General features: G+C 43.4%; 1 long non-coding RNA gene across 2 annotated transcripts in view; it reads right to left on the bottom strand.

The window, feature by feature from the left end:
* Window positions 1-937: 937 nt before the first annotated feature.
* Window positions 938-12,690, bottom strand: part of LOC144946271 (uncharacterized) — a 43,421-nt gene continuing 31,668 nt past the window's right edge. The window contains exons 1-3 of one of the 2 annotated variants that reach the window (XR_013639792.1): window positions 3,905-3,975; window positions 2,689-2,776; window positions 938-992 (exon numbers count right to left, since the gene is read on the bottom strand). This is a non-coding gene — a long non-coding RNA (uncharacterized LOC144946271). Of the gene's footprint in view, window positions 993-2,688; window positions 2,777-3,904; window positions 3,976-12,690 lie in introns of those variants that run through there. The other variant, XR_013639793.1, reaches the window with a different exon arrangement.

Genomic DNA, 12,690 nt, shown 5'->3' on the forward strand with positions numbered 1-12,690 from the left:
TGTACAGAGATTAATTTTGTACGTCGCGACAAAGAAGAACAAGGCACAGCAGGAAGTGAAACATGCTCACGCTAACATGCCTTAATTTGCCAGTCTGAAAGTTAGATAATGTTATGCAAATGTTAATCGGTGTTTAATATTAATCCGTCAATCAGTTCCCGACACATATTTGCCACATGACGTGTGCACAATCACAGCCGGTTGGGTATTAATCTTCTTGTCAGACATGTTCTGAGTGCTATGCTTCATAACAGCCTATTACGCAAATTTTTTATTTCATTTTAATCATGACCTATTATGTAAGGAAACTTGATAAAAAAATTATTCCGGATTTCATTACAAAAAGTACTTTCATTAATGCATGCGACGTCTATGTCACTACACATGTACTTATTGTGTCCAGTATTAACACTACACTGGGAATTCGAGTAAAAGTATTCGTCCTATGCAGAGATGATCCTCGATCGGAGCCATGTGGCATTATAAACCACTGGGTCCAGGGGTGACAATTTCAAATCAAAGTCTTCCCCATGGCATGTCAAGCAGAGACACCACCTCTTTGGATCTGTGCATGTCCTAACCCTTTCACATTATGATGACGTACGTGTACATCCGAAGCTTTTCTAAAATAAAATAGCTAAAAATAAAATAACTTCATCAGTACGACTTCAGTTCGCAAAACGTGCCGAGGCTCCCACATGTGAGAGGGCGTGTGGCAAAGTTTGGCACCAGCTGTCGTAGAGTGCGGTCGTGTCGTTGCAGTTCTCGGCGGTGAGCAGAATGTATTGAAAAACAACGGCGCTCTGCCTCTCTAAAATTACATTTACGCTAACTCCTCACGCGTTCCGAGATTCAGCGGTGAATGGAACACTACCTTGCAACTTGCAGACAGCTCGGAAGTGAGTCTCATAGCTCTACTTCAAGAGACTCTTGATTTGGATGTTTGACCGATTCCTTTCCGTGGGGGTTTATTTTGTGGTCAGAGAGAACCACTGCAGACAACATAAACAACGAAACGTTGAGACGACACACGGACAAAAATCAACGACCTACTTTGCTCTACTGATTCTAGATTTGAAGCTTTCGTGACTGCAAGGATTCATACTCTTTGTTTTTTTCGGTAAAGTCACGTAGGTAAAAAATAAAATAAATGAAAACAACAAAATTAAATCGCGACGTTTCGGGCGCAACACAAGCGTCCTTCTTCATGTGGGGACAACGTAGCGTAAGCACAACCGCTTAAGTGTGTGTGTGTGCTGTACTGCCCGCTATTCGACATATTGCTCCATGCCCACGATTCTTTGACTCGCACCTCATCCTCTCGGGGCACAACCTAACTGCCGCGAAAAAACACGAAACTAAAATCTCGCTCAACTCTCAGCAAAAGCAATCGAGTGTAAAATTGAAAAATAGGAAAAATAAGAGATGGAGGAGGGGGGGGGGATGTAAACCGGGGAGGGGTAAAATATAAATTATCAAAAGGGGGTGCCGCTTTGGTTTGGTACCGTGTGACCTTGGAGAGACGAGAGCGCGGTGGTATAAAGGAGGCGAGGGTGCAGATTATTCGCTGTTTAGCGGCGGGGCGCGCAGGGAGGAGGCTGTTATTGTCCGACGCGGCGGTAATGGGAGCCCAGGTGCTCGTGTCCGATTCGTTCCATAACGGCAAAGCCCACGGCTGCGCACTGCACAATCGCGCCGCGGGGTCCACTGGGCCGCGGGGAGGGGCGGGGGTCGGAGGAGGAGGGGAGGAGGAGGAGACCTCGAACGCACGGAGCGCCCCGGTGATTCGGAGTTTCCCAAGATGCTCGTCGAATGTTCCCGCTCGGGCCGTGCAGTGGCGCAGAGGAGAAGTGCGGGAGGGGAGGAGGCAGATTGATGGATAGTTGGAAGGACGAAAAAAAAATGTTTACAAGATCAGACCCTCCTTCCAGAAAAAAAAAAACCTTTGTTGTGGATGATATTGGTCACGAAAGCTTAACAGAAAAATGGAAATTGGTGGTAAGGTAGGGACGTCCAAAATAATTGAAATAATCAACGTCCCCTTAATCGTTGGCCATAGTCGCTCTCTTCTGCTCTATGAAGGCCTCCCTAAGCCTCCATCACATCTCACAATCTTGCGATGTGACAATCGTAATCTGTATTTATCCTGGAGATATCCGATGATTGATCTATCCTCTAACATCATTCGTAACTATCAATCATCTTTCCTTTCTCTGGTGTCCCCTACCCAAGCGAACTTACATTTCTGAATTGTTTGAATGATTAACCTGCACTTGCTCTATAATCCGCGTGTTTCCTTTTAAAATGAAATGTGAATGAGATATAAATATATGCAATTAAATAGTAACATACATCAGATGAGCAATGGGGCAGCACTTATGCAATACAATAGGATGCAATTTCAATTTGTCCTTTGCTGCTCCTGATCCCATGGTTTATACAATGTCATTATACAATTATACAATGTCATTATACAATTATACAATGTCATTATACAATTATACAATGTCATTATACAATTATACATAGTCATTAAATGGCGCAGTAATTTAATCACTGGTAATATCTCAAGACGAGATAGGAATTGGATTATTATCATTATTATTATACCTTACATGCTGCGTCTAAACTCTACCGAGGAGATAGAGTAATGAACTCATCATCGTGTGAAGGTGCTGGTTGGGTTACCGCATCGCAGGATCGTGAGAGGTGGCGGCGGCTTGGGGGGAGGGCCTTCATGCAGCAGTGGATTGAACATGGCCGACGATGACGGTGGCTGCAGGAGCAACATGATTGGCTTTTATGAGCGTCGCCGAAGCAGAACACACCCCAACACATTGCAGGGCACAGCACGGGGACATTTAAAAGCATGAAAGTAAAATAAAATTGCGAGCATTCACCACGTGCGCACAAACAGCCGCTCTGGGTTCACAGATGCGAGCTTCAGAGACCAGGATTCTGCAAAGGAGGTGTTTTTTTATGGAGAAAATAAAAACAAATTGTGTGTTTGGTGGTGTCTCTTTGGGAATGTAAACCACTCTGCCACCAGGGCTTCGGTGACCACAGGCTGCGGTTCTGCGTTCGTGCGAATTTCGATAGAGAATTGTCCACAACGCCGTTGTTGTTGTATTGTATCAGCGAGGATCCCGTTCCATGCGAGCACAGCCACACTTGAGTGTGATGTGGAACGGCGTGTGTGTGTGTTGTGTTGCGTGTATGTGTGTTGTGTGTGTTGTGTTGCGTGTGTGTGTGTTGTGTTGCGTATATATGTGTTGTGTGTGTGTTGTGTTGCGTGGGTGTGTGTGTTGTGTTGCGTTTGTGTGTGTTGTGTGTGTGTTGCGCGTGTGTGTGTGTGTTGTGTTGCGTGTGTGTGTGTTGTGTTGTTTGTGTGTTGTGTTGCGTGTGTGTGTTGTGTTGCGTGTGTGTTGCGTGTGTGTGTGTTGTGTGTGTGTTGTGTTGCGTGTGTGTGTGTTGTGTTGCGTATATATGTGTTGTGTGTGTGTTGTGTTGCGTGGGTGTGTGTGTTGTGTTGCGTTTGTGTGTGTTGTGTGTGTGTTGCGCGTGTGTGTGTGTTGTGTTGCGTGTGTGTGTGTTGTGTTGTTTGTGTGTTGTGTTGCGTGTGTGTGTTGTGTTGCGTGTGTGTTGCGTGTGTGTGTGTTGTGTGTGTGTTGTGTTGCGTGTGTGTTGTGTTGCGTGTGTGTGTTGTCTTGTGTGTGTGTTGTGTTGCGTGTGTGTTGCATGCGTGCCTGCGTGCGTGCGTGCGAGCGCTGTAGTGCAATGGCTTGCGGCGAGCTATGCTAAGAAACCAGGCGACTCGAGTTTGATTCACGCTCACGGCCATCCACACCAGTGACGATTATCTGAACAAGTCCCGAGGCTTTCCTATGTCGAGTAAGCTTCAAACCTGGCGCGGTGTGTAGTAAACATCGCCGCTCGGGAGACAAAGGCGACCGGGCACGGTACCTGCCACCCACCCCCTCGTGCGCCGTGCCGGCCTTCATAGGCGTTGCTGCTCACAAACAGCACTTGCCCCAACACTCTGTTAAGGCTACACGAGGGGGGGGGGGTCTTTGTCGTTGTGCGCACAAGCGAGCGCGGTTTGCGGCGGAGTTTTTTTAGTTTTTGGCGAATGTCTGCGTGCGCCACGGCGTGATGGAAGGTGCTTCACGCGTACATTCACATTATGACTCCGTGCGCAGCGCCAGCTGTGTGGAGTTTGTGTCTCGCTCACGTGGGGCAAGGAGATTGAGCGACAGAGGACCTCTTGCTTGATTTCCGTTCCGTGGGGGAAAACTACTCCAGGCTTTTTTTGTATAAAGGGCAATGCACCCGTCGCAATGGACGCGGCCATTAATCACCCATGATGTCACCTCTCGATGGCTTTGCAAAAAAAAAGAATAATCGTGTTATGTGACGTGAATAAATTTACACAATCTGCCATCATAAGCAGGTGAAATTTGATTTTCTGCCGAGAGAAATGGGCCTGCCACAGCAACGTGGAATTTCCACCACTAACTTTCGAATGCCAACGTGCCGTTTTCCCTCTTTCATATGGCAAAAAGTAATCATGTAACATTGTATGTGTATGTCGAGGTTATTAAGACATTTAATAGCATCTGATAGCCTCATAAATGAGAATAGTTGCATGCAAGTTGCAAACATAGTCGTGTGTTACAGAATGACGATTGTTTAATCCTTTATGCCACCCACTGCTGGCTGAAGGTAAAAGGGGATTTTTGACCATACTTCACCTTTTTGCTCATTGCGGGTTTGTGAAGGAGGTCAGCACCGTGACCGGTTCATATATCGCTCACCACTGCTGTTAGCCATGGCCGGGCATTTAACTCGTGTCCACGATATGCATATACATAAAGTGACACAAGTTACTGGGAGAAGAACCAGGGGCAGGCACAGGACACGCTTGCGGCACGATGTCGCTTGGCTGGCATGGGATCGCCTGGGAATTCCCCAGGAATAGCGAGAGTCTGTGTATAGTGTAGAGTATGGAATGTATGGTGTAGTAGTGTATAGTAGTGTGGCAATGTATAGCGTAGCAGTGTATAGTGTAGTAGTGTATAGTTAGTAGTGTATAGTAGTGTATAGTGTAGTAGTGTATAGTAGTGTATAGTGTAGTAGTGTATAATGTAGTAGTGTAGCAGTGTATAGTAGTGTAGTAGTGTATAGTGTAGTAGTGTATAGTGTAATAGTGTCTAGTAGTGTATAGTGTAGTAGTGTAGCAGTGTATAGTGTAGTCGTGTATAGTAGTGTATAGTGTAGTCGTGTATAGTAGTGTATAGTGTAGTAGTGTATAATGTAGTAGTGTAGCAGTGTATAGTAGTGTAGCAGTGTATAGTAGTGTATAGTGTAGTAGTGTATAGTAGTGTAATGTATAGTAGTGTAATGTATAGTAGTGTATAGTGTAGTAGTGCTAGCTACAATCTCTCGCCAGGGAAAGGGAGGCCTGGACCGCCACTACTCAACGCGCTGCCGCCGTGACCCTGACCAGGTCAAGCGGACTGAGAAACGAACAAATGATAAATATATGTATACACACAGTATATACAAGGTTACACATTTTTATTGAACATCACAGATAAAATAAATACCAATTATTTTCATAGCGCAGCATACTAACCACTCTGCCACTGTTCCACCCTGGAATATTACATATACACGTACATTTACAGGACACACACGCAAATACGAGTCCAAAGGACATACCTTTACAATTTAAACTTCTTCACGGAAAGCTACGCAGAGAGAAAGAAAAAAAATCAATTGGAAAATATTATTTTAAAAAATGTCTGTCGCTCTCTCAAGAATGCTTTCAATGCTGCTACAGTCCCAAGTGCATATCCTTGAAATAAATCATCTGGCCTTTCAAAGTATTTATTTTTGCATGGGAATTGGACATCCCATTGTTCCGAGACCATGTGACATTTTTGTTTAACGTCCTTAATCTTTTGACTAATTCCGTGTTTCAGGCATATCTTTAATCGAGGGTGGCTTCTCATAGTGCCATTCACCAGTTCGAATCAACAAAACCCATTCGAAGTGGGACGATGAATTGAAGTAACTTTTTAATGATCCCATAGCGCATTGGAATGGTGGGTCGGAATTGCACGTACTGTGCTCCGAAAAACCTGAACACCCCAATTGGATTCCGAGCCACGAGTAACATCGGTGCCATTTGGAATCTGAACCCGCCCTGGTTCCATCCTTCACTAACCTGCACTGAGTGGCATGGTGAAGTTTGGACACACAGGTGCCATGAGTTTCAGGGCATGGGAAGGCCTACATCTATTAGTGGATTGATAAAAGAGTGTAAAATAACATCTCACCATCGTTTGTCAAGCGGGTCGAAGAACTGCTGCACTGCACCTCAGAGGAAACATAATATACAGTGGGACCTTATACGTTATGCAAAGGTATGCAGGCAAATAAATGAATAATGCATTACTTAACCAAAATGTGAGCGTAATTGTATTTTGAACAACAATCTGGTCAACAGCAGTTAGCGTGGAGTGGTGGCACAGTGTTACACATACTGCACTATGAACCTGGTTTCCTGAATTGGATTCCACCTGTTATCAATACCATCTGAACCCATCCCTGGGACTCCCTTTCACCAATCCACATTGCCCAAAATGGTGAAGTATGGTCAAACAACTCCGATGACAACCAATGACATGGGGAGACGTTAACATAGCAGTGGTTTGATGGAAATATGATTTTCCTAAAATAATTATTCTCATAAGCGGTGCTTTTCTTTAATATTGAGTAATGGGTTGATTTTCTCATTGGAATGTGATATCGAATTTGCACACAACAGCTCACTCTTACGAACAACGTCTGACCATCTGCATTGTCCATTTTTCAGGAGATTATTTTTTCAAATCAATAATTGTACTTCATAGGGGCAGCTGCCATCAGCGGGGTTCCCGAGGCTAACGCCAAGAAAACGATTGTTGGGAATATTTTATATTTTTGAGATGTGATGGAAGGTGCTCTGAGATTCTGGGGCATTTAAGCACCCAAAAATGCAAATCATTATTCCTTCAAAATAATAATAACAACAACACAAAACTGACAAAGTTAATATGTCTACCTCTACAGCAATAATACAACTGACTCAGGGCAGTCACATGTGGACAAATGTGTCAATTGAATGAAGAGATCATATTTTAGGAGGGTCGTTAGTAAATCCGTAAGCATAAAAATTGCCAGTTTCTTAGAATTATTTTTTGGTAATAATCCCCAAGATACTTTTTACTCAATTTAATTAACTGTATGTCAAATAAATGTGTTATATATTTTTAATGCTTATATGCATTTTCCAATAGTTTGACTGCAATTACAAATGCACCCCATGGAGTAATAGAATTTTGAAGGCTTCACAATTAAATTTGAGGCCTTGTTTTGATGATTGTGTGGCAGGGCAAAAACAAATGCAAACCGCTAAATTGACATTCCAATCAGAAATTAATCACAGTAACAATTCAATTAATGATAACATGCACTGGATTATTGACATCAAAATACATGTAATTGGAACATTTAGAATTGAATTAAAGCGTAGCCAGCCTTGCATCGCTATAGCTTACATCACACTCCACTTAATGACCGCCCCACCCCCCCCAGCAATTGAAATCCCGCCATGTGGTCATGTTCATTGTAACTCCATTATATCAAGGATCTGGTTAAAGAAGTCTACTCTACTCTCCCATCTGTCAACGTCCGTCGAAGAAAGTGCTCGCCCAGTGTGAGTTTCAGTCGGGGTTTTTTTTTCTCTCTCTCTCTCCCAGAGATGGGCCGATATCATCACGTCTGAATGGAGAACGACTGTCAGCGCACTACTGGAGCGCTGAAGCGCACACAAAAAAGTTGCTGGATGCAACGGCCAAATAGGATAGATCTGCGTTGACAGGTTAGTTGGGCTGTCTGATTGGTCTGAAGTTGGCTGCCTTGTTTTACCCTCAGCAAGACTGTCCATTAAGACAATGGGCCGCCATTTTGAAAAGCAATCCTTGCGGTGGACACAATGGCCGTTCTTGAACTTGAAGGCACATCGTTATTATCATAACCATCGATAGACGTCACCGTGATTTCCATCACCATCAATAAACCCTCTTCATGATCGTCGTCAGCATCAAATTGGGTTGAAAAGTAAACAATGCATACGTTTGTGCCGTATGACGATGCGACTGATTGCATTCATTGATTTCATTCCATGTTTCATTTAATCAGCTGATAGTAGCTCCATTGTAGAATGAATTGTCTTACCTTGAGAGAGCCTTGAAGATCTGCCGATGGTTTTACAATTCAACCATCAATTTACCAAACATTATGTATGCATAACACGAGTGCAAAATCTATGGCTATTAAGATTTTAATTATATTTACATATTTTATAAAGCGCCACATGTTACAATATTATGAACTGAACTCTGTGAGTCTGTGGGTCTCAGTGTGAGCCTGTGGGTCTCTGTGCCAGTGTGTGGGTCTCTGTGCGAGTCTGTGGATCTCTGTGCGAGTCTGTGGGTCTCTGTGCGGGCCTGTGGGTCTCTGTGCGAGTCTGTGGGTCTCGGTGTGAGTCTGTGGGTCTCGGTGTGAGCCTGTGGGTCTCAGTGTGAGTCTGTGGGTCTCAGTGTGAGCCTGTGGGTCTCTGTGTGAGTCTGTGGGTCTCAATGTGAGTATGTGGGTCTCAGTGTGAGTCTGTGGGTCTCAGTGTGAGCCTGTGGGTCTCTGTGCGAGTCTGTGGGTCTCTGTGTGAGCCTGTGTGTCTCGATGTGATCTAATGCCCACTGCCAGTGATTTATCAGGCCACAAGTAGTACATTATTGCTGTCCTCTGAAGCCAGCATCTGTATTCACAACTTAGACATCGATGCATTGTTGCTACTCAATTCATAACCATACGAAAGAGAGCCGGAGAGTGATAACCGCGCAATTACATACGGACAACAACCATGTGCACAATATAAGTGCAATTAACACCGACACAATGCCAGCGAATAACACTTTAATATACATTGTAACATACGCACCTGCAGACATACGCCTTAAACACGCCTCACATCAATATGTATGTGCCCCCTCGCCCCAACTATTTTTATACGAGCTGCCAATTCAATGCGATGTTGCGTCACCCACTGGAGCGATCCCTTGCGACTGTCAATCAATGTTAGACAGGGGTGAGAGATTTCATCCGAATGAAACTGCCAGCCTTTTTAACTGCGCGACCTCTGGCTTCAGAAGTTCATGTACAACACATATAATTTTAAATAAAATACCACTGCAAGCATGACACGGATAGCTGAGAGTTATCAAAGATGGGGGGGGGGGGATAATTCAATACATTGTGGGGGAAAATAACGAAAAAGTGACAACAACTCTCAACTCGTATGGAAAGAAAATAACTCTGCCAGTCAGCCAGTCAGTACCGCCAAAAGATATGAATCTCAGATACGCGCTTGATCTTATCATTTTTCTCTAAACTGCTGTGTTTGTAAGGTAACAAAGAGAGTGACAATGGAAGCTTCAGACGTTACAATATGCTCCGATATTCCGCTTGAGTTCTTGTTGGCACGTCGAGATCTGTGCTGAGAGCGCTGATGCTGGCGACTGCTGCCAGCCCCATATCCATCGCCACGTTCACAAGGCAGTCACCGACTTCTCTCAGCAGGGTAACGAGCATCGGGGCAGGGGGTGCCTTGCCCCCCCTCACACCCCCTGGTTAGGAGTTGAGGCCCCCTTGACAACCAGCATGAGATATGTTTTCAACAACATTGTCAGAGAACACGATCCAACCCCCCGACAACATAGTATGTGGTTGTGCGGGGGCACCTGTGGCGACCCCGCCAACTTTAAAATTAGCCTGTTATATTTGGTCAAACATTTAATTAACTCACCCCTAATGTGATGGCTGGAACTGCTTCTCTTTGGTGAGGCGTGTGATGTTAGCTGGTATTGATGATGTTGCTGCTACTCGCAACTGCTTTTCCAGGTTTGCTCCTAGATGTATTGAATTTCGAGTCCCGCCTGCGGTTGACTTGGCAGGGCCAAACCAAATGATTTCGCGGGCCTTATACGGCCCACGGGCCGGACGTTACCCACCCCTGCCGTAGAGAGTAGCGAGTTGCGCAGGTGACGAAGGCCCCTTGCGCCAACCAGAGTATCCACGTTCCACCACCGAGAAACGTGTGGATGAGACGGGCAAGTTTCCGCTCCGTGATGGAGACGGTGGAAACGAGCAGAGGTTTTTGGGAATTTTTTGAGATTCTTTGTCTTTTTTTTACAGTCGGACAAGGAAACTGGCTTCATTGTTATTAGGAATCATCAGTGCAGTGGTGTATAGTAATCATTGCCTCCTGTTGCTGTTTGAGATCCATTTAATACATTTGGAACATTCACTTCGGATGCATTATTTAAAGTAAATACTCAAGCTTTAGTTGTTTTCAAGTATACAACGTTTCCATTAATGTGAGGGTAATCTAACTTACCGCAATTACAACTATTAAAATACGAATTACATTCCAGTGATTATTATTATTTATAATTATATACATTTGAAAAGTGTAAGTTTAATCAATAATGCAGTTTAGTTATATAAATATAAATCTTGACTTAAAGCTTTCGTGACCGCAGGAATTCATAACACAAGCGGTCGTCATCAGTTGCGATCGAAACGTCGTAGTTGTTTTGTTATTCTCTTTGAACCTATCTACGTGACTTTACCGAAAGACCCAAATAATATTTAAATATAATTTAACTGCTTTTTAACCTGGGCAAATGAGACCATCCATTTGTTATATCTCCTAAATAAAGTCAAATTCCAGTAATAATAATGAACTCGGTAATATACGCATGCCCAGTATGAATGTAGTTATTTTCAATGAACGTATTATGCGAAAACACCATAACTGGGAAATGTTGCAAGTGTTTATCCGACTATTAGGTGACCTAAAATCTTAGACGTCTTTTGCAAATGCGCTTATTAAATTCAGGGAATGAAGTCGTGTGGATTTTCTTTTATTTCAAAACTTAGCTTAAATTGGCGCTATATATTTTGATTTATTCCGTTCACAGCATGAGCTGATGTGACTTAACAAGCCGCGCATCAAATAATACGTGATAAGAGGGTTAAACACAATGCCACCCCGATTACCACGTTCGGGACTCAACTTGTGAGCAACTGTTGAGTACAACTTTGCCAATGGTGGTTTGTCAGGGAGACGTCGGTGGATGTTTGGACAACTCGCAAATTGCCGAGACATTTTAATGAACGTCGTGGGATGTTTTCTCATTATCACTCGAGTCGATAGTACAAGCATTTTTTTAAAGCTGGATAAGCAATACCCAGCGGGAGGAGGCTCTCGCTTACAAGAATTGAGCAAAAAAAAACCGCAAACGCTGCGAGCCCTAATTGAGCTCAATTTAAGGAAGACACTGCTGCAGCTATATTTGTCACTTATATCAGCCGGGATGCTTGTTTCTATAGATAATATATAAGCCATACATTTTCAGAGTTGTGTTTTTGTTTGCATTCCGACTGCAGGTAGTGTGGTCAATGCAAACATGACTCTTTGTAAAAACGGTGTCAGTTTTGTTGCCAGATAAAAGGGTAAAAAAACAATTATCATTTTTTGCTACTGGCAAATGAGGTTCCAATGGTGTAAATGCTTACCCCGAGCTCTCATACTCTGATAGTGCATTGTTCTTGAGTTGTGCGCCTTTTGGCGTCATCTGGTCCCCACACCATGTGAGACTAGGCTTTAAAGAAGGCTGTTTCGGGTGTGGACCAATCAATTTCAAGGACAGTGCATACATTATCAGAGTTGTGTTTTTTGTTTGCATTCCAACTGCAGGTATTGTGGTCAATGCAAACATGACTCCTTGTAAAAAAGGTGTCAGTTTTGTTGCCAGATAAAAGGGTAAAAAAAATATATCATGCTTGTTTTTGGTTGGTCGCTTGTTTGTACAAAGCAATCCGATTGGCTTGGATGTACAAGCTTGCGCAAATCGGAAAGCAATGGAATGCATTTCCTAAATCATTCTCACACAAATCGCACGAATAACGTACATACCGTAGCTTTAACCTATGTATTCGTTACGATTCAGTCAACGCAAACGACACAAGTTCCCTAAACCCTACAGATTCAATGCGCTGTTAGCGAGCATCTATTAAGGCCCGGTACAGCATTAGATGGGTCATGTTGCTAGGATCACATAGGTGCCGTTCCTTATGTACATCCATCACACCAGGCACTCATTGAATGTCGTGTGTAGATTTGCAACATAATTCTCTACCATTGACCTTTTACATACTATTAATATTCTTCCAGCAAAGACGAATGAATATCGAATATCATGATGCCTGGCTTTTATAGACTATGAATATGGGTTCTGTTCAGTGGGAACTGATGCAATAATCCATTTTCCTATAGAAACCAAGGCCTTTATATAAAACACATCTATAGATAATATATAAGCCATTTATAATGATGGAAAAGCTACGCTGACTTTAAACGTAGAATTAACAAAGCACTCATTGGGCAAGGACGTATGCTCTCACCAAGGCGATTCACGCTGACATGAGAAGACATTTTCCCAAAAATAGATTTTTAGAAGGGAAGGGATTTAACATAAATAGAGGTTGTATTAACCACGTCAAATGTGCTGACAATAGTCA

The sequence above is a fragment of the Lampetra fluviatilis genome, chromosome 40, assembly GCF_964198595.1.
Source record: "Lampetra fluviatilis chromosome 40, kcLamFluv1.1, whole genome shotgun sequence".
NCBI classification, from domain to species: Eukaryota; Metazoa; Chordata; class Hyperoartia; order Petromyzontiformes; family Petromyzontidae; genus Lampetra; species Lampetra fluviatilis.